This window comes from Hippocampus zosterae, chromosome 9 (assembly GCF_025434085.1).
Source record: "Hippocampus zosterae strain Florida chromosome 9, ASM2543408v3, whole genome shotgun sequence".
In the NCBI taxonomy this organism is placed as follows: Eukaryota; Metazoa; Chordata; class Actinopteri; order Syngnathiformes; family Syngnathidae; genus Hippocampus; species Hippocampus zosterae.
The window spans coordinates 6436564-6463217 of NC_067459.1; the positions used below are offsets into that span (position 1 = coordinate 6436564).

Sequence of the window (26654 nt, forward strand, 5' to 3'; positions counted from 1 at the left end):
ATCCATCATGACACTCCTCATCTTGTGCTTGGTGCTGGTGTCAAGTAGCAAGAAGAGAAGGGACAGGCCATACATTGAAGCATTTGTGCATCGTTACCCAATGATCATCACAGTCCTGATACTAGTCAGTATGTGCTCATGTAAGAGGAAGAGACACCCTGCAGTGGTGCTGTGCAACACCGTATGCTTCCTTGCATTCCCCAACTCCTCACTCAACCACTCTTTCTCACTTCATCACTCATGCCCTGTCCAGAACTCCGCCTGGTTCATTTTCTCCCAAGAAGCCTCGCCTCCTGCCCCCCCCCCCCCCATTTCATTTTTGAAGTTGACTTATAAACTGTATTTCCCTGGTTTGTCCCTATTACAGGTTCTACGAGTCCCCCCCCTCCCCCACCCCACCCCAACAAAACTCCCCCTCTCCCATTTCTGTTTCTTTTGGCAGAGCTTCGGCACCATGTATGGAATATCAATTACAGTGTTCGGTGTTCGCTCTTGTTGGTGTCCTGGCATGGAGCCACTTTTCCAATTTTGCTTTATGGTTAAATCTGTATCAACATTCATTTAGAGACAGCAGTTGAAGTAATGGCATACAAATCATTTTCAAGGCTACATTCGAATGCCTTTTTCAACTCACTGGTATTTTCAGGCATCTTGTGATGACATCACAAGATTATGTGCATTTTCTGCATTAAAGAAAGGTACATGGGGAAAAGTAACAAAATGAGGAACACATTGTAGCTCTAATACACAAAAATCAAGGAGCGAGCGAAGCTAGATGATGGCCAGCTGCAGCCATTGTTACTCTCCCCATTTTTTTAATATGAAGTGCATTTTTTTTATTTACACTTGAAAGGATCTGTCTTATTTAAAGATATTAAATACTTACGATCAAAGTGAATCGATACAATTTCTTTCCAATCGTAATCGTTGCTTAAACAACATGGCTGAGAAACCATATTGTACACCACAAGGTCAGACACGAGGATTGCAACAGAGGCCCACCTGTAGAGAACTCTAAAAAGAGTCGGGGAAAAAAAAAATATGCAATTTGGTTCACTCTGTCCCAATTGTCTGGGAGAAAAAAGGGATTTTGGGCACCAGTTGTGCTGTTTTGTACAAAATAACCCCAAAAAGTTAGGTCAGATTGACCCAAGTTGTGCGGCATTCCCTTTTTAACCCAAAATTTTGACCCAGTTGATTTCAGAGTGAGAGACTACAATTTCTACAATGAAATAATTCCAACGAAATTGGGATTTTGTGCAGAATGATTGACAAATATTGTTCAATCTATATTTAATTGAATATAGTATCTAGACAACATATTTAACATTCAAACTGATAAATGTCATTGTTTTTAGCAAATAATTTTAAATTAGAATGTTATGGCTGCAACATGTCTCCAAAAAGTTGGGACAGGTTGCAAAAAATACTGAAAAAGTTAAGGAATGCATCTGTTTGGAACATTCCACAGGGGAATAGGTCATGCCACAATTGGGTAGCAAAGCAGCTTCCCTGACTTCACAAGATAGGAAATGATGAAGCGTAAAATACGACAATCAAGACCGCAGACTGTTAAACAGCATGAAGCTGTAAATCAAGCACAAATTAGAAGCAATTTCACCCACAAAGCTTCAACAATCAGCGTCCTCACTTCTTAAACATGTATTGAATGTTGTTTAAATAAAAGGTAATGTAACAAAGAGGTAAACATAACCATGGCCCAGCTTTTATGGACCATGTTGCGACCATAAATCCGAAGTTAATGATTATTTGCTAACATTTATCAGTTTGAAAATGAAATATCTTTTCTTCGTAGTGTATTCAATGAAACTAAGGTTGCTTATGGTATGCAAATCAATGTATTCTTTTTTTATGCTTCATCATGTCACAACTTCATCGGAATTGCTTTTGTACATAGCCGAGGTAGGCTATATTAAATGAGTTAACGATGTTTACTCGACCGTAGATGTGTGGCTCTGTAAAAAAAGACAGGTCTGCTTCACTGTAGACGTGCTAAAGTTTATTTACTCTTCTTTTCAGTGTGAAAGATCCCAAATTTTGGACGTCCTGTCTTTTAAATGTGTTCATCCTGGCTCATACTTCATGCTTTGTGAGTCTGCCGTAACGCTCCCTGTGGAAATAGATCACCACAAAATCCCGCAATATGTCCCAAAAAATGAGTAGTGATATGGCGAGAGACATGTGTGTTAATTCCTCACTACTTTACTTACCTATTAAAAAATACAGTGAAACTCAACTACAATGAAATCATGTTTGCAGCAAGAAATTTTTCACATATGGGGTTTTTTCACTGTAGCAAATTTGATCTCATATGCAAACACACGCACATACACACACACGTATGTGTACTCTTTATTTTTATTCCAATAGTGCATAAGTATGAGCATACACTTATTTGACACTTCATATAGTCGGTGTAGAAAGAAAAAAAGGGAAAGAAATTGTGAAATTTACAATCATCATTCACTTTTCACTTAAATCAATTTCTTGGATAATGTATTTTATTTTGTTTCCTCCGTCTTTCATTTCGATCACTTTTACCCTCTCTTCCAGCGTCAGAGCTCTTCTTGTCTTAGCTGCTTGACATCCAAAGGTCCGTTTTGTAGCAATTTTAGCAATGCAACATTACAAACTACAATAACAAATACTTCCAGGACTACTGCGCATGTGTAAACCAGTGTGATAGTTGCTATTGCCGTTCCTCAATGAAGCGCTGTTCGATTAGACTTCGTTGTAGTGAATCTCGTCGTGAGGCAAGAGCAGAGAAAAAGATTTCGTATAACGCAACACGGTTTCTTTTCGTCGTATGGGAGGCAGGATAGTGGGAATGGTGTTCATGCAGGACGATTTTTTCATATTAGGGTGTATTTTCGCCCATGTAGGTTGCGTTGTAGAGGAGTTTCACTGTATTATTCAATTAATAAAAATGTGCTGTCAATAGAACAGAAACATTTCATAACTTTGCTGCTGTGAATCTGGAATTTCTCCATTGCGAGACTAATAAAGGTTTTCTTAATCTTAATTTGTCTTGGCAAGATTTCTTCAGACCTGTCAACCTAGCTAGTTTACCCGGAGAGCCATGTGACGAAGTAGTCAAAGTATATATTTTGTTGGAAAGATCTCCATTAAAAAAAAACAACATGTTTGTTTTACATTCTCGCATGTCAAACCTGCTGAAGCTTAATTAGTCAAAAGCTCGGTCGATGGCAAGTTGCCACGTAGTGGCAGCAATGATAGGAAATCAAACATTAAATGCTAATCTCTGCTGGCATCCGTGAGACTGTGAGAGAGCGGAGACCCAATCAGATATTCATGCATGTTTTATTCAGCATTCAAGTCTGAGATGACTTTTTGCTGAAATTTCATAGGCCAAATGTTTCGGAGACTTCCAAGGTCGCCGAGTAGATGTCCCTTTTTTTTCTTCACCCGCCATCAAAAATGTTGATTTGACCAAGAAAGGCATGTACATTACAAAAATGTATGTTAAGGAAGATGATGTCTGAGGCAAAGTCCACCTTCGTATCCTGGCCTCAGTCGATGACACATCATTGACTTTTGTTGCTCATGCCAGCTTCAAGGATGCCTGCTCACTTTTTCATTCAGAGGATTTTTCATATTTCTTCCCTGCCGCAGCCGCTCTCCTCTTTTTTTCTCTCTATGTATCTGTACACTCCTAATGAACCTCGGTGAACACTGAGCCCCCCCCCCGCCCCTCTCTGAATACAAAGCATCCAATCAGGCAGCATAAAGAGGGCAGACGCAAAGTAGACAGGGAAGAATAGAAAGGTCCCTAAAAAGGATGGTTGCATCTCTATTTGCTCCATTGCACTGTGAAGCATATCTTTTATCTTTCTTGGTCCAGACAATTTTTGTGTTTGTTTGTTTGTTTGTTTTTGTTGTTGTTGTTGTTTTTTCCGGTCAAGTACATTTTACAACAGGAAAGCTTTTTTTAACAGAGCTGTTTAGATCGTATACTGTATTGGCCCGAATATAAGACACCCCTGATTATAAGGCGACCCCCTCTTTTTCAAGACTCAAGTTCGAAAAAATACTTTTTGAACACCAAATTCATTTTTATAAAGAAAATAATTACTGGTACAGTACATCTGAAACAAAGGATTATAGCAATATATTTGTGAGAAAAATGTTATTTTGCCTCATTCAAATCTAAAGTGTAATCACATTCGTAAATGAATGGCTTCTGGTTTTTGAAATGTAAATTACATTTCATGCTGCCGGTTGACCTGGCCGATGTTCGACCCACTTTTCTCCAGATTGTCACTAAGTTTCTCCATTTTCTGTTATCTCTTCTATTATTTTCTTCTCTTTTACTTCTTACCGCTATTTTTTTATTTTTCTGCTTCGTGCTACCGCTATTTTTATTTTTACTCTTCGTGTCAGGCGTTCACTTTGGCCTGGGGAGTCAAGTTCAGCATTCGCTTCAATGATAATAATTATAATAATAATACATTTTATTTGAAAGCGCTTTTCATCACACTCAAAGACACTTTAAAAGAGCTTAAAACACAGGATAAAAAATGTGCATTTAAAACAAGCATGCATAATTTACAAAAGCACATTTAGATGAACAAAAGAAAAATGGGTAAAAGAGATTCAAAGGTATTAAAAGCATAGCGGAACAGGTGAGTTTTAAGGGATGATTTGAAGGATTGAAGGTCAGTACAGTTGCGTATGTGTTGTGGTAGAGCATTCCAGAGGGTGGGGGCGGCGACAGAGAAGGCTCGGTCCCCCCAGGTTTTGAGCTTGGTCACGGGGATGGCGAGGAGGTTTGTGTTTGAGGAGCGGAAATTGCGGGAAGGAGTGTATTGGTAAACAAGGTCGGAACGATAGGAGGGGGCCTGATTGTGAAGGGCTTTATAGGTGAGTAGGAGCAGTTTATATTGAATACGCTGGGGTACGGGGAGCCATTGAATATCTGGCGCCATCTAGCGTCGTGAATGGGTATAATGTCTAGACCTCGAATATAAGACGACCACCATTTTTATCAGTCAATGCAAAAAACACCGTCTTATATTCGGGCCAATAAGGTACCGGTAGATTCAGTGTGTGCGTGGGCGCCCGGTGCCAGAGATATATTTACCCGATCTTGTCAAAATTTCAAATCGTGTTACCCCAGAGAATCGAAGGCAAATCAACTGGTGTCCTTTAAAAGCTCAACACAAGCCATAGCAGTGCATTTAACCCTTTCTGCACCCTGTAACCTGATACCATGATAAGCTGTCCACTGTAGTTACCGCTGTCCCTGAACGGATTTATGCAGACCTCGTTGGTGTTAATACCAAGCTCTGTAAACCCCTCTGTCAGTGATATTGATGTTATAAAATGCAGGCATATAACCAAATTTACGCTGTCAGAGACATTATTCAACGCGGGTTGGAAAATAAGGAGCTTACTCTGGAGGCAGAGTATAAAGAAAAGTAGTGGGTAGGGATAAAAAAAAAAGACGCTGGTAGAAGAGGAGCGCCTTGTATTATCGGTCGGATAAGACGAGATGCCATGCTTCCATAAACTGTGTTTTCACTGAGGAATCTCTGTGATGCAAATATCATCCGGCGTGTAAAATGGGCATGCATGCACGCACCCAACCACTTAAAGCTGTCACCGCCCGCAACCTCAGGCCATGGTTTAATGACTGCCTCTTGTTGACGCAGACGATCTGTGGCTTCGCTCTTGCTCGTACACAAACTGCATTCCCTCGCCTCAGTATCATTTTTTTTTAATTCCTGCCACTAGTCTGGAGAAGCTGCGAGTGCAAGCTTGGATTTACACTGCAGGTCTGCCCGTCTGACTTAATGCCTGTAATGGATTCTTTTTGACTGAATTTCCACGTACATTTCAGAAAATAAGCTTCGTTCAGATTTTTTTTTTCGCGCTCCCCGTGGTTGGGTGCAAACAAAAGACAAGAAATGCAGAATGATGTTGGGAATGATTAGAGGTGACCTTCCCTCTCTCGGTGGTAGCCGTCCAATCAGGCAGAATTAATTTTGGCCATCTCCTTCAGTGTGCACGCCACACGCTACGTCCCTTCACGCCTCCTCATGTTTATTAATTTCCTCCAGCGAGACATCCCCTAAATCACCCTCTGCTTTTCCCTCCACCCGAAGTAAGCATGGGAACCGGCAAGGCTTTATCGATTTGGCCCGTTTCATCAGCAGCCAGGTCCTCGTTTCAGGACGAGCGGATGGTAAATCTCATGTAGCAAGTGCTTGTCAGAGCCTGTCCGAGCTGTAATCTTCATAAGTTGATGGCTGTTCTTCAATCCGTGAACTCTTCCGCAGCTCGTTAAAGACCAGGCCATTTAAGCGGAGCTCTTGGGATGTGACAGGAAAAGTCACTGAAATTGTGCACCACAAAACGGCGTGAAAGACACTTGTAAATTGTCGTCTTCTTTTTCTTTTTTTTGTGCAAAATGAGTTTTCTAGTTCCAACAAAGGTAGAAATAATTTTAGAATGAATTTCTGCCAGATTGGCTGCATCAAACAAAAGTGGCTGATTTCCTGTTCAATTTCGGGTTTGGGTCCTTCAAACTTTTGCGTACGTCCTGATAAGATCAACATGTGCAACAAATTTTGCATCATTTTGCAAATTAAAATAGGGGTTGCCCGGTGCTTCACTGGTTAGCGCCTTGACCTCACAGTGCAGAGGTACTGAGTTCGATTCCAGCTCTGGCCTTCCTGTATGGGGTTTGCATGTTCTCCCCGTGCCTGGTGGGTTTTCTACGGGGTACTCCGGTTTCCTCCCACATTCTAAAAACATGCATGGCAGGTTAATTGAGCACTCTAAATTGTCCCTAGGTGTGAGTGTGAGTGTGGATGGTTGTTTGTCCATGTGTGCCCCAAAAATGGCTGGGCACCGGTTCAGGCTGTCCCTAGTCTACTGCCTGAAGACAGCATGGATAGGCTACTGCACGCCTCGCGACCCTTGTGAGGATAACGCGGATCAAAAAATGGATGGATGGATGGATGGATGATGATGATAATTTGTCATAACTTTACAAGGGCACCCGTGAGTTTGTTTTTCATGTCAAATTTCGCAAACTAATAATCAAACTTTGCAACCATGAGTTGTCCTAATGGAATGTCTCCGCCAAAATCCTTGTAATTTGGATACCTGATTCTAAATGGTACTTATGTGGGCAAATTCCAAAGTGGGATGTCTCGCTGGAGGAAATTTAATAAAAAAACAAAAAACGGGTGCTGCAAACCTAATTGTCCAAATTTCATACATGGGTTTTTAGACTTCATCGTGCGTCCTGTAATGACGCACGTCCACCAAATATTATCTTAATTGGAAAAACTGCTGTCGAGTGACTAATTTTTCGAACTTTTAAGGCCGCCACTGAGTTCCATGTTGAATCTTCAAACTGTTGATAAACTTAGACAAAGTGTACTGCAAGAAATAAGATTCAAATAAGATCTGTCTTCCCACTGGGTTTCATTTGGTCAAATTGTCGGGGTTTGCTTAAGATCATGTCTTGGAATTGGCCTGGAAAGGGTCTGTGAAACAAAAATGACCAAATTTCTCTTTTGGTTCAGATATGAATATTGGAGACTTTTTTGTGTGTCTTGTTATGATCAACATTTACACAGAATTTCATGTCCATTAGTGGAAATGGTGTCGAGGGTTCTTCTAACCTTTTGAGGTGTAGCTAGAGAAGCTCCAAAATACATATTGTACATTACCAGATTGTTTTTTTCTTGACCATCAGTGGTTGTGAATAAAGCAACCATTTTAGGAGCTAACATTAGCTTGACATGTCCGCTGAAGCGTGAAAGGAAAAACTCGTGCTAAATAGCAACCTCGTTCAATTACGTGATTGGCTTTACTCATTGTTGTCACGTTACGCACGAAGCAGGAAAAGGGAACTGCTTCGTACGTAACAGAGAAAATGAAAATAAGCGGATCCCTGAAATAGCAGACATCGACAAGGACTTTATAAAAACAATAATATTTATTTTAAACAAAAATCCCGCCTAATAAACAACAGAAAACGCTGGTCAAAGAACGCCAAGGAACGTATGTTAACACAAATACTACTTCACGCACAATAACATAAAGATTCCCTTGGGATGATGAAAATGTAACTAACCGCAAATGGTATCGAACAATAATTTGCGAAATATGGGCAACAGCCGTGGCACGGCCTGTAATACTCCGGCAATGAGTCGACCGCCGGAGTGCCTAGATATAGTAGGTGCAATCACTCACAAATAGGCAGCAAGTGTGCAGGCGGCAGAGGTCAACGCGTGCCACCTGCTGCCGAATACGGAACATGACAATTGTAATTCGCAAATGATGTAACTGTGTTTAAAAAGTGATGAGCAACGCACGTGTTGGCTCTTCTTGCAAAATAAATGTAGGTACTCCCAGTAATCTGGTTATAAACTCCCCTTTGAGAGCTTGTCATATTGTTTGGTATGATAAATTTATGGGGGCTCGTCCATCTGTCTGTTTTCATACTGTCCTTCCCTTTTTACTTCCTGTAACTCATCCTATTATGCTCAATCATGTTACTCAGATATATTTATTCATCCACCAGGCCAATTCATGAAGCAAAGCTTAACACATTCAAGTTGAGTATCTCTACTGAAATGAAATGCTCTCTCTCTCTCTCTCTCTCTCCAAAGCAGACTGCATTGTGTAAGCTATCATCAAGCAAGAAGAACAGCTCTTGATCTAAAGTATCGCAAATTGTGGTTAGCTATCATCTAATCCAGAGGTGGCCAAAACGCGGCTCTTTGGCTGGTTCAATGCGGCTCCAGTCATTACAGTAACACAGTAAAAAAATTGGCTCTTCGTCTCTGGTTGGCCATCCATGATCTAATCTATTGAGAATAAGCGCTTATAATCCAAGGCATACCACATCATGTATTACCCATAATACAGCATCTCTATCATGAGGAGCTGCTCATAATCCAAGGCATTTCATGAGTTTGACACCCCTGATCTAAAGCAATAGTTCTCAACCTTGTGACCTGTGATGTCACTCCGGTGAGGAGATATATATGTGTGTGTGTGTGTATATATATATATATATATATATATATATATATATATATATATATATATAAAAAAAAAAAAATCCTCATCTCACCCCTCGGGTGGTGTCCGTTCCTCATTCAGCTCGGGTCCTCTACCAGAGGCCAGGAAGCTTGAGGGTTCTGCGCAGTATCCTTGCTGTTCCCAGCACTGCACATTTCTGGACTGAGATGTCCGATGTTGTTCCCGGGATCTGTTGCAACCACTCATCTAGTTTGGGGGTCACTGCCCCGAGTGCTCCGACCACCAAAGGCACGACTGTCACCTTTAGCTTCCAGGCTCTCTCCAGCTCCTCTCTGAGCCCTTGGTATTTCTCGAGTTTCTCATGTTCCTTCTTCCTAATGTTTCCATCACTTGGGACCGCTACATCCACTACAACGGATATATATATATATATATATATATATATATATATATATATATATATATATATATATATATATATATATATATATATATATATATATATATATACATACACAAATAGTTATATAAATTTTCTTCAGGCAAGTAAACCCTAACCAGCGCAAGCATTTTTGGTTGAGTGGGGACTGAAAACATCAACATAAAGTGTCCTCATAATCAAAAGCAAACCACAACATGTGTCAGCTATAATTGAAAGTATATTTTGAGAGGAACTGCTCATGATCCAAACAATACGACATGTGTTGTCTGTCGAGAAATGCAGGCCATGACGCCAAGCATGCAGTGAAAGAATTGCAGGCTAAACAAGTACTGTATTGAAGTTGACACATGGGAAAAAGCGCACGTGTGGTCCAGCTGACTTTATTTTGATTGGTGCCTCTTAACGACGGCATCAGCGAGATTTGTTGTTGACATGGCCTCACCTAAAATTGCCATATCCCCCGCTGTAAACTTCCCCAGTAACTACTTGCTGAGGTTGCACAGCTGACTTTAAATCACCAACAGAGAGCTTGTGCTTTTGTGACGACAAGAGAAAAGTTGTCTCCACAAGCCGAGTCCTATTTTAGAACGGTGCAAAATTAATGACTTATACCCATCGTAAAAAATTATTCACCCGCAGCCCTGAGTGTGCAGCAGAATTCATAACATCACTGTGAAAAAAATATAATACGACGAGTGTGACTGGAGAAAATAAAGATGTCACGTACTTTCCTCTCATCTGTTGTTTACTATATAAAAAAATCAAATCCAGCGCATTTTGTCTTCTTCGTAATGAGCTTGTGCAGTTTGTGCCTCATCGTCACTTGAGCAGTGTTGAAAGGTTTGTAAATGTTTATACAGCTCGGGCACGTGTTTGTTTATTTATTTTTGAAAAAGTATTGCACTGTAAATGTACAACAGTTTTTCACATGGACATCAGTGGAAAGTGGCTCTGCATAGCTTTTAATTTGCTGCCCGCTTCTGGTCCAGAACAAAAATGTGTGTATAAAATGACTGACGCAATATTCCAAGCCTTCAGATCAAACCCTTTTGTGAAAAAGTAAAAAACAAAACACAAACAATAATAAGAATAATAATAATAGTTAAGCACTCCCCCTGTAACAGTGATACCACAAACTATCATTTAAAATGTATTTTACAACATTACTGTAACAAACAAGCGTGTTCTATGTCATTTGATTAAAAAAGTAAAATATAAAAAAGTCAAACAGAAGTGGCCCTGCGATTGGCTGGCAACCGATTCAGGGTGTCCCCCGCCTACTGCCTGGAGACAGCTGGGATAGGCTCCAGCACCCCGCGCGACCCTAGTGAGGATCAAGCGGTTAGGATGATGAATGAATGAACAAACAGAAGTGGGCATCAGTGTAGCTTAGTACCTACAATCCGGCCCAAAAATTAGCTCCTCCCCGACATACAAACAGTATATCTCTCGGTCAAGATGTACCACTTCGACATACAGAGATTTGAGCAATTGTACGGCTGATTTATTTTTAGGTTGTTGTTTCTTTGTTTTATGTTTTGACTTACAAGAAAAAATTTTTTAGATGTATTGTGTAGTAAATTCCACAACAGGTATTTTGAGGGATCGGTTCTGTTTTTGAGGGACTGTTTACTGCCACTCCTAGTGAAAATTTACTGTCAAACTAAACAAAACACAGAATGATGATTTTGTGTATTTAAATTTGTATTGAATGTGTATATAAAACAGCCCACATACCTTTAATTTAAAGTCTGCTATCTTCATGCTGGCTTACTACTCAAGGCATATATTCTTTATCCTCTGAAAAAAAGTCTATTTCTGCAGTTTACTGAGTTACAATTGTTGTGACAGTTTTATAGTACAAAGTCTTAGCTTGTGTCTGGCTTTATCCTTGGTCATTAAATTGAGGAGACAGATGTGCAACCGTCTGCTATGTGGCAATAAATTTCAGTTCCATGTTTTTCATCGTCATACTTCTAATCCAAATAATCCATTAGTTCTCCACTGAGTTTCTTACTTTCGTATTTTTCCCATTCATTGGCATGCCACTGTTGGCCCCTGGGTTCCGCTCACTTTAGAGCTGAGTGACGACGTCTCATCACTGGTTTTATTCCGGCCCCGCCGACAGACCACGCTTGTGAAATCCCATCTGGCGTTAATTTCCATCGACATTATCGCCGCTGTCTTTATCGTCCCCATCGCTGGTCTTCTTGGAAGTGAAAGCATCGCCGGCAGCTGCGCATCATCAGCAAATTAGCATCACTACAGTTTACGAGCCTGTCAGGAATGAGCAAATACTGCTTGAGATGCAACGCACAGTTTTTAAAAACTCTGACGGCCCTGTTTCAGAGCAGCTTCTTTGCACTCACAGGTCACAGCTTAAAGTACACATGGACAATCTATCCATTTTCTTTAGAACATTTCACGTGTGTAAGCATTCGGCCCAAAGTTACTTCTGTGTGGCATCCATCCATCCATTTTCCATTTCACATATCCCTCACAAGGGCCGCGGGGGGTGCCGAAGATTATCTCAACTGTTTTCGGGCAATAGGCGGCGCACCCCGTGAACTGGTCACGGCCAATTGCAGGGCATAACTCGATTAATAACCATTCGCGCTCACCCTCACATAATTTAGAGTGTTCCATTAACCTGTCATGTATGTTTTTGGAATGTGGAAGGAGACCGGCGTACCCAGAGAAAACCCATGCAGGCACGGGCAGAACATGCAAACTCCACATAGGAAGCTCGGAGCCGGAATCGACCCCTGCACCTCCGCACTGTGAGGCGGACGCGGTAACCAGTCGACCATTGTGCCACTCCTGGGTGGCATAAAAGTAAAAGATTTACGACTGCTGGCCTGAACTGAAACTGGTAAAAACCTGCTTGCTGTCTTGCCACCAAATGGTGCCGCTTTTTTTTTTCCTTCCCCCAAAAATATGAAACAATCAGCGTAACCTGTGGTTAAGAAGGATAAATTGAATGGATGTAATTCGAGAAAACTGCAACATTGCCTTGTGGTAGACAGAATCAGACACTTCTAAAGAGACAGACTAGTACAAAACCTCCGTCATCGGGTTTGCAGAAGGCATTTCCTCATATCTATGTACAAAATGTTTGGTGAGGTTGTCTTTGAGGAATGTAGCAATACGTAATGGCTAGGCCAGACCTGACCCATTTGTTTTAACCTGGAAAAATAAGTGCGCCAGCAGCAAGATCGCCTTCCAATCCATATATTCAGCAATTTTCATGATGAATTTCTGATTATTTAGAATGTGGGAAAGAAACGCAGACTGGTAATGTGACACGGATGTCGCGCCGTGTGGTGCCTGTCGAGCTATTTGAACAGAGTCATACGTAGTCATGGAAAGATTTTGATTGTGATGTATTAAAAACAATTAGCAGAACCAACAAACATAATGACATTGGAATGTGAGCCATAATAACAGCGGATATTGTTAATTTTTTGCATCAGGGTAACTGAAGAAGACAGATCACTATGGCAATTACTTAATAGAGGAGGATAATGAAATGCCTCCCTCCTGAATTTCCCATAACACTCCAAAAAGATAGATATCTAGAGAGATAATTTGTTAAACATGTAAGCTTCATCATTATGGCAAAAGGATAAAAAAAAATAATAATAATAAAAATAATAATAATGTTCATGTCGTCTCATCCTGTCCTCCTCTGCTATGTGGGGCAGTAAAGCACTCTGCCCTCGGTTGCCAAGGTAAACAAACACAACACAAATTCTTCTTAGGTACCAGTGACCTCACAAACCTGATACTGTTGTCCACTTTAAAGTCAAGTGTTTTGTTTACTGTGGTCGTTAAATGCTGGATTGTCTGTAATTGTTGATAGGGTCATGGAGACATGGAGTCCTATTTGGAAATATGTCCAAAGTAAATAATTTTCTTCACACTAGAACAGGGGTCACCAACATTTTTGAAACTGAGAGCTACTTCTTGGCTACTTATTAGTATGAAGGGCGAGCACATCAACCTCACAGTGCAGAGGTACACGGTTCAATTCCAGCTCCGGCCTCCCTGTGTGGAGTTTGCATGTTCTCCCTGGGCCCACGTGGGTTTTCTCTGGGTACTGTGGTTTACTCCCACATTCGAAAACATGCATGGCAGGCTGATTGAAAAGTCTAAATTGTCTCTAGGTGTGAGTGTGAGCGCGGATGGTTGTTTCAGGATCATTGCTGAGCTGTTTCAGGAACAGGCCGAGGGCTACTGATGTAGTCTTTGGGGTCTACTTGGTGGCCACGGGCACCACATTGCTGACCTCTGCACTCGAACTACCTGAACAGTCATTTTGACAGTTCTTTAACTTTTAATGTGATATTACTCTCTTTATCGTTACATAGATAGATAAACAAATTTTCTGGCCTTTTCATCATTCCCATGCTGACATTTTAAGATAAGATATCCTTTATTCGTCCCACACTGGGGAAACTTACAGCCTCCAGCAGCAAGAATGTAAGAAGAAAGAAGAAAGAGAAAAAAAACAACAAACATCTTTCAATTAAATGCAATATGAACACAAAATGGATAAATCGCAGTACTATTTAAAATTTTCCTTCACATCATTTAATTATTATTATTATTATAATTGTTATTTTTTATTCATCAACCTGACAGCAGTCGGTAGGAACGAGCGTCGGTATCTCTCCTTCTTGCAGCGCGGGTGTAACAGTCTCTGGCTGAAGGAGCTACCAAGTGATGTCAGGGCGGGATGGAGGGAGTGGGAGGGACTGGCCATCATAGCTCTTAGCTTAGTTAGCATCCTTCTGTTGCCCACCTCCTCCAGAGTGTCAAGGGAGCAACCCAGGACAGAACTGGCCTTCCTGACCAGTCGCTCCAGTCTCTTTCTGTCCCGGGCTGAGATGCTGCCTGACCAGCAGACAATGCCATAATGGATGGCCGAGGCCACCACCAAGTTATAGAACGTCTTAAGGAGTGACCCCTGAACCCCAAAAGACCTCAGTTTCCTGAGTAGGAAGTGTCGGTCGGCTCTGTCCTTTCCTAATCAGGGTGTCCGTGTTTGTAGACCAGTCCAGTTTGTCGTTCAGAAGAACACCAAGGTATTTGTAGGAGGTCACCCTCTCTATGTCCATACCCTGGATGTTCATCGGTGCTGGTGAGGACTTTTTCCTGCAGAAATCCACAACCTTAGTTTTCCTAGGGTTATCCGGAGGAGATTCTGCTGGCACCAGTCCACAAAGTGCTTTGTCAGTCCCCTGTACTCCCGATCGTCCCCTTCTGTAATGAGGCCAACAATCGCAGAGTCATCGGAGAACTTCTGAAGGTGGCAGTTTGGAGTGACGTGTCTGAAGTCCGAGGTGTAGAGGATGAACAGGAATGGAGCCAGAACAGTCCCCTGCGGCGCTCCAGTGCTGCAGAGAAGCCGGTCTGACTCACAGCTCTGCAATCTCACGTACTGCGGCCGATTTGTGAGGTAGTCTATGATCCATGCTGTGAGATGGTGGTCCACTCCGGCGTTCTGCAGTTTGCCTCCCAGCAAATTGGGCTGGATGGTGTTGAAGGCACTGGAGAAATCAAAGAACATGATTCTCACAGTGCTCCCAGCCTTCTCCAAGTGTGACAGCACTGAGTGGAGGAGGTAGATAATGGCGTCTTCCACGCCGATGCCAGGTTGTTAGGCAAACTGCAGCGGGTCCAGTGACGGGCTCACCAGCGGTCGAAGGTGGGCGAGGTCTCTCCAGCGTCTTCATCAGGTGAGACGTCAGCGCCACCGGTCTGTAGCTGTTCAGCTCCTTAGGGTGGAGGGGTCTTGGGCACTGGGACCAGGCACGAAGTTTTTCACAGCTGTGGAGCTCTGCCCAGCTTCAGGCTCAGGTTGAAGATGTGCTGGACAATGTTACACAGCTGGTCAGAGCAGGTCCTGAGGAGCCGGGAACTGATCTTGTCCGGACCTGCTGCCTTCCTCACATTCATCTTCCTCAGTTGGTTCCTTACCTGCTCTGTTGTGACGGACAGGCAGGAACCAGGTGACACACTGGGTTGATGGGAGCTGGTCGAAAGAGGAGGGGGAGGAGAAGAAGTCCTCAGTGAGAGAGGTTGCAGTTTGTGGTTGGGGGAAGGGACAGACGACTGGTCGAAACGGTTGAAAAAATGGTTCAGTCCATCTGCCCAGTCCTTGTCCTTCTCGATCACTGTCTTTGGGCTGTCATGGCCTGAGATGGTTTTCAGGCCCCTCCAGACACCAGTGACATTGCTGGCCTGTAACTGGTCCTCCAATTTCATCCTGTACATCTTCTTCCCCTCCCTGATCTTTCTTCTCAGCAGAATCTGCACGGCCTTCAGCTCCTCTCTGTTTCTTGACCGAAAAGCTCTCTTTTTCTCCTTCAGCAGGGTCTTTATGTCAGGATTAATCCACGGTTTGTTGTTGGAAAAACACCGCAGAGTTCTGGTGGGTACGGTGTTCTCCTCACAGAAGTTTATATAGTCCGTGATGGTGTCAGTGAGTGCATCAATGTCCTCCCCATGAACCTCGCTGAAGAGTTCCCACCTGGTTGTCGCGAAGCAGTCCCGCAGAGCATCTTCAGCTTCCGATGACCATTTCTTGACCATTCTGGTCACAGTTGGCTGCCTGTGCACCAGGGGTTTGTACACAGGCTCGAGAAATACCAAGTTGTTGTCTGCTCTTCCATTTTATTGTATTATATATATATAAAAATGTTAATGAAACATTATTCCTTCAACCGGGGCGGCCCGATGGTCCAGTGGTTAGCACGTCGACTTCACAGTGCAGAGGTACCGGGTTCAATTCCAACTCTGCCGTCCTTGTGTGGAGTTTGCATGTTCTCCCTGGGCCTGTGTGGGTTTTGTCCGGTTTCCTCCCACATTCCAAAAAAATGCATTTTAGGCTTATTGACCACTCTAACTTGTCCCGAGGTGTGAGTGGGGGCGTGGATGGTTGTTTGTTTCTGTGTGCCCTGCGATTAGCTGGCAACTGGTTCAAGGTGTCCCCCGCCTACTGCCCGAAGACAGCTGGCATAGGCCCAAGCACGCCCCGCGACCCTTGTGAGGATAAAACGGTTCGGAAAATGAATGAATGAATGAATGAATGAATATTCCTTCAACTAGGCGGCCCCGTGGATGAATCGTTAGCACACTGGCCCCACAGTACAGGGATCCGTGCCTTTATTCTGGGCACCGTCCTTCCTGTGTGGAATATGCATGTTTTTTGGGATGGAAATCGGAGTAACCAGAGAAAACCAATGCAGACTCGGGGAGAACATTCATACTCCACGCAGCATAGCCCAAGCCCAGAATCAAACCCACAACATTTGCACTGTGAGATCGACTCGTTACATCTGCTTTAATATATTGTGGCTGTGTCTGGGTGGTTGCTGCATTACTCAGCTGATGGTGAATCCAAGCGAGTAGTCGCAACCCCGGTGAAGAAGAGTCGAGCAAAATGTGTTTCTGCTCGATGTGATAGTCATTACATTCTGGACAGTACAGGCCCGAGAGTCAAAACTAAGGAATTCTTCAAATAATCTGGTGCATGTTGACAGAATCCCCCATGGAACTGAGAGTTGAGGGGTGTGTTCAGGACAGGGTTGTTTTGTGTGCCGTACTTTTATTTCCTGTTCTCATGCAGTGACGCTCAGTAGAGTCTTTTGCAAGACCTTGTGCGTCTCCTTTCCTTTGCTTCCGCACCACACTAATATATTTTATAACAAGTCACCCACAGGACAATAAGTGCTCCACCATTAATTTCTCATTCATGTATATTACATAATTTACATTAAAAGATACAACAGATTTTAAACAAAATAGTTTTATCTTCAAACCTCGGTTTTCAAACGTCTTTTTTCTCGATCGACCAAATCGGTTTTCGACCAAAAATTTGGATTTTTTTTTTTTTAATGCCTCGGATTACGACCGAAAATCGGTTCTCGACCAAATTGAGTGCACTTGATTGCACCACTTGACTCCTCTCGCCTTCCCTACACAACTTCCTCGTGTAGCATTCCATTGTGAGCAGACGTGTTCAATCAAGAAAGATTTTTTTTTTAAAGAGTGTGGTTTCGGTTTTTGAACAAATCGGTTTTCGAACAGCCTGCTGGAATGGATAATGGTTGAAAACCGAGGTATGACTGTATTTGCTACTCAAGCAGCAAGTTATTGTTTTAGGCATTGATCTCAATGCAAGCCATCAAAATGACGGTTCTGGTAGTTCAAGTAGTTTTAAAATGCTGGTCTCTTATGTTGACTTGACTTGACTTGAAATGCAGCAAAGTGGGTGAGAATCTGTTCTGTACGGAACAGAGCTGATGTGGACACAGTGGAGATGATTTCAAATGTATTTTAAATGCAACTTGACAACATTTTTCGCTGGACTGATTCTTCAGTTTGGCCTTCACCCTGTTGATGTTTTGGTGGGCCCCGCTGACAGACCATTCTGCTGTCAACCTCCTCAAAGATGAAGGGCTTTGGCCAGTGCCTGCTCCTTTTTCTCAAGTGTTTGCTGTCTTGATTCCTGAAAGACAATAAGTGGTGTGCTCTCCTCTTGCCTGCCTGTGCATGATGAGCCCAGCTTCAGAGCCAATTCCTTCACTTGTCTGTTCGTGGGATGTTCCCCCGGCAATCAGCCTGATCTAGAATCTTCAGACTGCCATCTCTATGCTGTTTTAAATGAGAAATGGGCTTCAGGCCACAATAGCTTGCAGAGATAAGTCATTTCAGTTGTTATTGTGCCCCCCTCCCCCCCAGTGAGGGGTGCACCATTTGTAATAGTGCGAGGGTTGAATATGAGGGTTTTTTTTTCCTTTTTCCACCGCGTCTCTATGCTTGTTTACTCCTGTCATATTCATACAGTGCCCAACCTCTAAAAATCTCGGAGTATGAATGCTAGGCTATCGATTGCCTCGGAATGAGCAATATTGCACTCACTTCTGCGTGCTGTTTGGCGATCTTTATTATCTCTCCACTGGAGCTGTGTGCATGTGCGTCTGACTCCGATGCACAGTAATGAGTGCTGGGCATATCCTGTCTCTCCTTCAATGATGTAACCATGGCAACGGCAGGTTGATACTGACTGTAAGGAATAGTACTTGAAAGGGAAGCGTTCAAGCTCTCTCCTCTCATCTCACCCTGCGCTCCACTGTGTCTGACCATGGCGAAATGCGTGGCCTTGTTGAAATCCCAGCCTGGGGTTGGGGTTGGGAGGGGGTGCGGATGCTTGGGAGGTGGAAGCTGTTGGGGGCTGGTGGCTTGGACAGCGGCCACAAATGCCAACACTGCCCTCTTTTGGCCTGTAAATGTACGCTCAAAGGAAAAGCTGTTTAAAGCAAGCCCAATAGAAAAAGATTGATATATTTAAAAACAAAATATTAATTCATTAATTGCCAGCCATTCAAAAGAGATGTCTCCATGTTTGACCATTTTCCCTGGGATGGCGCTAAACCCTGGGCTGAGGGGGCTCTCGTCCCATCAGAAATCTGTCTAGCCCCGGTTAAGACCCTCCATCATATAATGTCTCTCAGTTGAGATGCATCACTTCAACATACTTCCTTGACAATAATATCCAACTTTACTACCTGTATTAGGCTACGTTCCCACTGCAGGACGTCATGCCCAATTTGGATTTTTTTACTTAATTTGATCTTTTTCTGTAGCCGTACGCATGACAAAATCAAACATTAATTCTAATGTTTTCTGTGAAAGCAACGCGTTTGTAATGTGAAAAATCTGTGCACAAAGAACGGTGTTAATTGACATGCACCACAAAAAAAAGAAAAGAAAAACGACGTCATGTGGCACAGTTTTTTTACAAAGTAAATATGGTCCCATGGGTAGCGGCTCATTTTATCATCTCCAGAGTAATAAGGTGGGAGGAGGTAGAAATATTTTTGGGGGTTTCAGGCAATGCTCCCCGATCTCCTCATTTAATTTAGGCAGCTACTAAAGATGTTTTTCTTTTATCGCCTCCAAATTGACTGAACTGTCTTTTTTTTAATAAAGTTAAGCAGTTCAGATAATGGATGGATGGGTAGCCCAACATGATAACTTTTTATATGGTGGTAAGTCATCATTGGTTTTGCTCAAGTTAACAAATAACATGTTATTTTTGACTTTAGAAATTAAAATAATTCAAAATCTGATATTTTCAGTTGATACTGATCAGCTGGGGAAAAAAATCATGTGAGAATGGATAACTCTAGTAATATATTTTAAGAAGGGCATTGGTAACAAATGTCGATACCAGACTTGGACACAGGACACAGTTGCAGGGTTCAGAGTAAAGGAGATATTTATTTGAGGACCAGTGGCTGAAAATTCAAAATAGGCAAGGCTGCGGAAATAAGGATAGGACTAGTCAGATCTGTTGCGAAAGGCTGGAGTGAACACATAAGGACGAAACGCACTAGCACAGGACAAAGGGAGACAAGGACCATTTAACACAAATTAAGGGGTCAGCAAGTGGAAACAATCAGGGCAGGACTGACAATCAGACTGGCACAGTGACCTGAAACAAGAGGAGAGACATTCTTTCGAAACACAAAAAAATCATCACTGCGTTGTGACAACAAAAAAACTTGCAATATCTCAACATGTTGAAAAGACAATTTGCAATTTTTGTATTTTAGCAAGAAACGTGAAGTTGATGTCCATAACTAGCTTTTGCGGGCCACTTAAAATGATGCACTGGATAACAACCCCATTTAAAAATACATTTTAGTGAACAAAAGAAGCCAATTGGGAAAACTATCCAAATAAAAACCATTACATTTACAATTTAAAAAAACCATACAGCGTATATATTTTTTCTTATCATAGTGGTGAATTTTTTAACCTTGGCTGCAAGACCTCTCCTCCTTTCTGAGGACTGCACCAAGAACACCAAAAAAAAAAGCTTTCCCAGAATACAAAAAGTTTCAGTGCAATTCTGCCATTTACAAAGGGATGAGAATTTAAGCCAAAATTAGGTGTGCATGTTGAAGATGATAAGTAATAATTATGATTGCTATTATGATAGAGGGGCCATTTTCCCCTCGACCACATCTCAGTCAAACAACGCAACCAAAGCAATATATAACACAATTTTTTAAAAAGTCAACAAATGTAATGTAGAATTGACGATGCTAACTGTTGTTGACATCACTTGCTGTCTTTTTGTTCATAATTGCATAGGTTCTCATGTCAGGATTAGTCCCTCCAAGGATTCTGCATGATTAGATGTATCACTGCTACCTCCTAGTGGAAATAAAACATATAACACATCACCCCTCTGTTTAGTTGTACTGAATATCAAAACACAGAGGGGTAATACGTTAAATGGAGTGTTTCATGATGAAGAATAGAAAAGAGTTGGGAGTAGGGTGTAGTGTTGTTCATTTATTTGGGTGGGGAGGTTGCAGTTCAGGATTAGGGATGCTGTTCACCTCTGGTTGAGGTTGAGGTTTAAGGTACCGGTAGTTGTAAAGATTTGATTTTAAGGAGTTTGGTTTGGGTTAAGGGTTCAGGTAGGTTAAGGTTTAGTGTTTGAATTTAGGGTTGCATTTCAGGCTGGGGTTAGGGTGAGGGTGCAATAAATAATGGTTAAAGTTATGAGGTTAGGATTAAGTTTTGGGTGAAGAGTTAGCATTTGTATTTAGGATTTGATAAAGGTTTGACTGATGACAACGGCTAAAGTTAGGCAATGCTTTGTGTTAAGGTTGAGGGTTAGGGCAATGTTGGGCAGTATTGGGCAAATATTTTTTTAAAAAGCAATCAGTCATAGTAACGTCATACTTTAAAAATTCATTCTAATCACAAAAAAATCATAAGTGTAGTTAGTTAACGGTGAGCATTTTTTTAATCAAAGAATTGAGATTGTGGGTGTTGACGAGAGCAAAACAGTCATAGATGCTAATTTTCCTGACCTTAATATTTTTTTGACCTCAAACCACAACTGGTACTGGGGTCCCTAGATCAAGATGTGTTTTGTTTTAATTAGTAAAAAGTTTAAAGAGTCATAACTGCTTTTAAGGCAGCATGGTGGAGGCCTGGTTGGGATGTCTACCTCACAGAGCCGAGGTCTCTGGTTCAATTCTATGCCGTGGCCTTCTTGTGTGGAATTGGCATGTTCTCCCTGTGCTCTTGTGGGTTTTCTCCAGGTACTTGGGTTTCCTCCCACATTTCAAAAATATGCACGGTAGGTAAATGGAACACACAAAATTATCCTTAGGTGTGATTGTGAACAAGAATGGTTGTTCGTCTATGTGTGTCCTGTGAATGGCTGGCAACCAGTTCAGGGTGTACCCTGCCTATTGCCCAAAGACAGCTGGGAGAGGCTGCAGCACGTACTCGACCCTCATGAGGATAAGCGGTTCGGATAATGGATGAAGTGCTTTCAACTCAATGTTGTGTAAAACAAAATAAACCCTCATAGGCTTCCAGGCAACGGTTATATAACGTAGATACATGTGGTGGCAAGGACCAGTGCTGTTTTTATGAGGTTTCAGTTACTCACAGAATAGGCCAAGAACACTTTCACAACAGCAATACCGAAACAGTGTCTTCAGTTCCATCCTAAAAAGGGAGTTTTAACTCAACGCTGTTAGGGCCGGGGTTTAGGTAAGAATTAAGGGTCAGATCAATGTTAGGGTGATACTGTAGTTACAATTGAACATGAACCATCCATCCCAAATTTATTGATGCTGATCTTGTTTGACTGGTGCTCCAATATGTCTCGAAACTTCTATAGGCATCCGGCAATGGCTGTTTAAAGCCCTCCCTGTCAGCACGGGCTACAAGCTGGATCCTAACCAGTGATCTCAAATAGATTTTCAGAGATCAGGAAACAGGCGTTTGTGGAAAGAAGGACAACATGAACATCACGTCCAAGATAAAACTCATTTTGTTTACTCGCTTAAGGTCTGACTTATTTTCTTTAGTGCTGCATTGAAACCTATTTTCACCCAATATTATATTGAGATAAAGTGCTGTGAGCCCAAGTTTCTAGCATGGAGATGAGAGAAGCATGTAAAGTGTAATCTCATGGCACCATCATGTTTCTGAAAGTAATCCACTGTTGCTCTAATGGAGGCACGGATCAATGCGGATGGATCTCGTGTTTCCTTTTCATATCACAAGAGCTGCATGTGACTCCATCTTCAATAGGATACATTTGAGGTGTTTCTTTTCCCCCCTGAGCCAATGCTTGTATTTGATTTCAGTTGATGTGATTGAAACGGGGCTGTGTGCAGTCACTCCGCATGGGGTTGTGTTGGTAAAATGAGTCATTAGGGTGGTAATAATGAGAAAACGGAGACCTTGATTTAATTCTTTCAATTTCCCTCCTCGGCGGTGGCTTCCATATGCCGAGCCGTGTGGGAGAAACAGACACCACTTACAAATCTGATGCTTCCTTTCTGTGGACATTCACGTCTCTTTCCTGGAAGTGTAATAATGCGAACCTTGAAATGAAATGGTTGAGTGAAAGTGCTTGTTCTTTATTTCCTTCAGTTGTAACAGCAACCCCCCCCCCCAAAAAAACAAAACAAAACAAATGAATAACAAAATTATAATGGTTTGTTGACTTAAATCAACTCTCCCGATAGAAACTAAATAGCATGACAATCCATTCCATCACTGAAAAAAAAACATGTTTTATGTATTGTCCATCTATCCAGCTTCTTAACTTTACGAGGGTCACAGGGCATGCTGGAGCAGTCTTCAAGCCTTTGGTGGGGTTCACCCTGAACTGTTTGCCAGCCAATCGCAGGGCACGCATGGACAAACAACCAATTGGGCGCACAATCATATCTAGGGACAATTTATAGTGTTCTATTAACCTGCCATGCATGTTTTTGAAATGTGGCTGTGGCTGATGATATTGTCTATTAAATGCAGCTTCCTTTTTGGGGGGGAAGTCATAGGCTCTTCTTTTTGTGTTAGTCATTTTCAATCCTTTCAGGGGCAGCGGTTACGACAGTGGATAGTTTATCACGTTACCAGGTTACAGGGTGCATGAAAGGGTTAAATTGAATGAAACTGAAACTAATATCACCTGATTTTCAAAACAAGACTTCTTTCAGACATACCGTAGAATATTTTTGTCCAGGATTTCTATGCAGGACAGTAACAAATGGTCTTATCACACAAGTTTCATATAGTGATGACCTTCATCCGCAAAATGTAAAAACTTGGAACTTGGTCGCTTTTTGCTACAGAACATTGGATGCCTGTCTTGAACAGACATTGTGTCAAGGTATTTTTTTTTTTTTCCAGTAAACGGTGAAACTCTGCCCCTCCATGGTGGCCTGCCTCCAGGCCCTGTGGGAGTATTGGTTGTCCTCACCTCCTTCTTCCCTCCTCCCTCTCCTTATAATAGTCTTCGTCGTTTCCCAACTTGTTCCAAGGGATGGAGGGATCAGCTCTGGAGAGCCAAGGGCAAATCATCTCCATCTCAGTTCGCAAATTGAAGTGAGGAGTGATGGTGCTCTGAAGTTCACGTTTACAATGTTTTTAGTGGAAGAATTAGTGCTTGTTTTGGAATTTGGGATTTTGAAGATTTGACCAAGTTCGCCTTTCATTTATTTACGAAAGTTTGACTGGAGTTCGGATTTTAAGACACCAGACATCGCAAATTCATCAATTTACAATGCCGGTCCGGATCACGTGCACCATCTCCTTTTCTGGCGACGACGAAGACGGCGGTTGTGGCAAAGATGGTTTTGAAGATCACTACAAAAGGGTGAAGAGGGGTTACGGAGACTCGCAGGAGTACTTGGACGGCTGTAGTCAGGTGGACGATGATGAAGAAGAGGAGGACTGCTCTGGCCAGGTGGACGACCTCGCAACGTTCTTCGGCGGCTGCTCACTCCACGGAGCCAACCATGTGTTTGTGGAGAACAAGAAGTTTGGGGTCCGGCAGAGTTTGTGGGCAGTGGTCTTCATCATGGCGCTGTCCGCCTTCTTGTTCCAGGTGGCCGACCGGGTCATCTACTACCTTCAGTACGATCACATCACCATGCTGGATGAGAAGGTGGCTAAAAATATGACCTTCCCAGCCGTCACATTCTGTAACTACAACTATGTGCGCAAGTCGCAGATGAGCTACAGCGACCTGATCTTCGTGGGCCCTCTGCTGGGCTTTGAGGAAGGCATGGCGCCGGGGTTCCCGCTAGCCCCGGAGCCTGACCGCCCGCCGGGCTCTCGCTTCAGCCTGGATGAGTTCTACAACCGCACCCGGCATCGTATTGAAGACATTTTGCTGGAATGCAACTTCCGGGGCTTGGAATGTGGCCCGGAGTACTTTCGAGAGGTAGGTCTCACTCTCCGACCCTCGAACAAGAAGTCAGGTTGTTGTTTTCTCTCTTTGGATTAAAGTGCACCATAGGGGTCCCCACAGTTTATGATGGTCACCAACATAACACATTTTGAGGGTAGGAATTACGAGCATGTAAATGGTTTGCGCAGAGGAAAAAGTCAAGTAAGGTCAACAGTATTTATAGAGCACTTTCAAACAGCCATCGCTGCATACAAAGTGCTGTACATGAAGCAATTTAACATGCACAATAAACAGTAAAACCAAGAACAAATCTAAGTCATGCTGAGTCGAATGCCAAAGAATACAAGTGAGTTTTGAGGAGGGCTTTGAAGATGGGCAGCGAGGAAGCTTGCCAAATGTTCAGTGGGAGGTCATTCCAGAGAGAGGGACCCGCAACAGAAAAGGCTCGATCCCCTCTGAGCCTCAGTTTAGCTCTTGGTACCTCTAACTAAGACTGGTCCACAGACCTGAGGCGCCGGGCAGGTGTGTAGGGGCGGATGAGCTCAGAGAGGTAAGGTGGCGCGAGATTATTCAGAGATGAAAAAGAATACAGCATTGCTCAGCACAAGAAGCCTGAGTTACCTCTGGACTTAAAAGCTTTAAATTGTTTTCTATCGATTGTTTATGAGTGTTTTCCAAATTACTGGGATGCCCCAAAATTCTGAGCTTCAGGGTTGAATCTCATCTCGCTTGCATGGGTGTTAGCTGGGTGGCAGATATCACAGCATTTTTGCCTAAATGGAATACAACCAGGACACGGCAGCATGGTAGTATAGTGTTGATAGCACACTCGCCCGCCGTCCAGGGGTTCTTGGTTCGAATCTCATCTCTTTCCTCCAAAAACATGCATATTGAGGTAATTGAAGACTTTGAGTTGCCAGATTTGTCGTGTGACTGTGAGTTTTAATGGTGGTTCAGCTATATGTGTGTTAAGATTGAATGGTGACGAGTCCAGGGTTTGCACCCCTTCGCACCCAAAGTGGGTTTGGGGGAGACTCCAGTTCACTCATGACCCAGATGAGGACAAGTGTTAGAGAAAATGAATGGATTGATTACAAAACTAGTGTTAGCGTAAAAATGTGATGGTTGTGGCACATTCTGACTTGAATACAAATTCGGGTTACATCATTGCCGTGGGAGCAGAACTCCGTCAATGGGCCTAAAAAACAAATATGCACCGCAAAGGGAAAATTGCGATGAAAATGAATGAGATTTTTTTTCGAGCCATCATTTTAGGGGATTGGAAACCACAGCACAGGCGGAATGCTGACTAACAAATTTGCACCTGTAAATGTGCCTGCTTTTTTATCTTTTGAAGCTACAGTTATACAGCTCTCTGGATCAACTCCCACACTGATTGCCACTATTTACCGTCCACCAAAACCAAACAAGAATTTTATCACTGACATTACTACACTCCTCACTCATCTGTATACACTATCACCAAATGTGATTCTCTTAGGAGATTTTAATATACACATGGACAATATCAATAACTCACTCACCAAAGACTTTACCTCCTGTCTGGACAGTTTTGGTTTTCAACAATATGTCAACTTTCCCACACACAGTAAAGGACATATTCTGGACTTGATGGATTCAATGTTAACCTGTCATTTTTCAAATCCAACCCACAACACATTATACATTTCCGTAAAATCAAGGACATTACCCCGGACAATTTAGAATCACTTATCAACAACCTCCCCAGTACTGATGGTCTTTCTACAACAGATGAGTTTTTGACACACTACAATACAAATCTCCATAACATTCTTGATATCCTGGCCCCACTCAAAACCCGAACTGTCTCCTTCAACCAAACAGCACCCTGGTTTACCCCTACCCTGAGACAACTTAAATCAAAAGGCCGTC

At 42.5% G+C, this 26654-nt stretch overlaps 1 protein-coding gene and 1 long non-coding RNA gene across 3 annotated transcripts in view; both read left to right on the forward strand.

Moving 5' to 3' along the window:
• Positions 1–26654, forward strand: part of asic1b (acid-sensing (proton-gated) ion channel 1b) — a 249894-nt gene that overhangs the window by 137897 nt on the left and 85343 nt on the right. The window lies entirely within an intron of this gene.
• LOC127607227 (uncharacterized) lies at positions 11012–13129 on the forward strand. The gene is made up of 2 exons (XR_007964034.1): positions 11012–12159; positions 12233–13129. It is a non-coding gene; the product is annotated as an uncharacterized LOC127607227 (long non-coding RNA).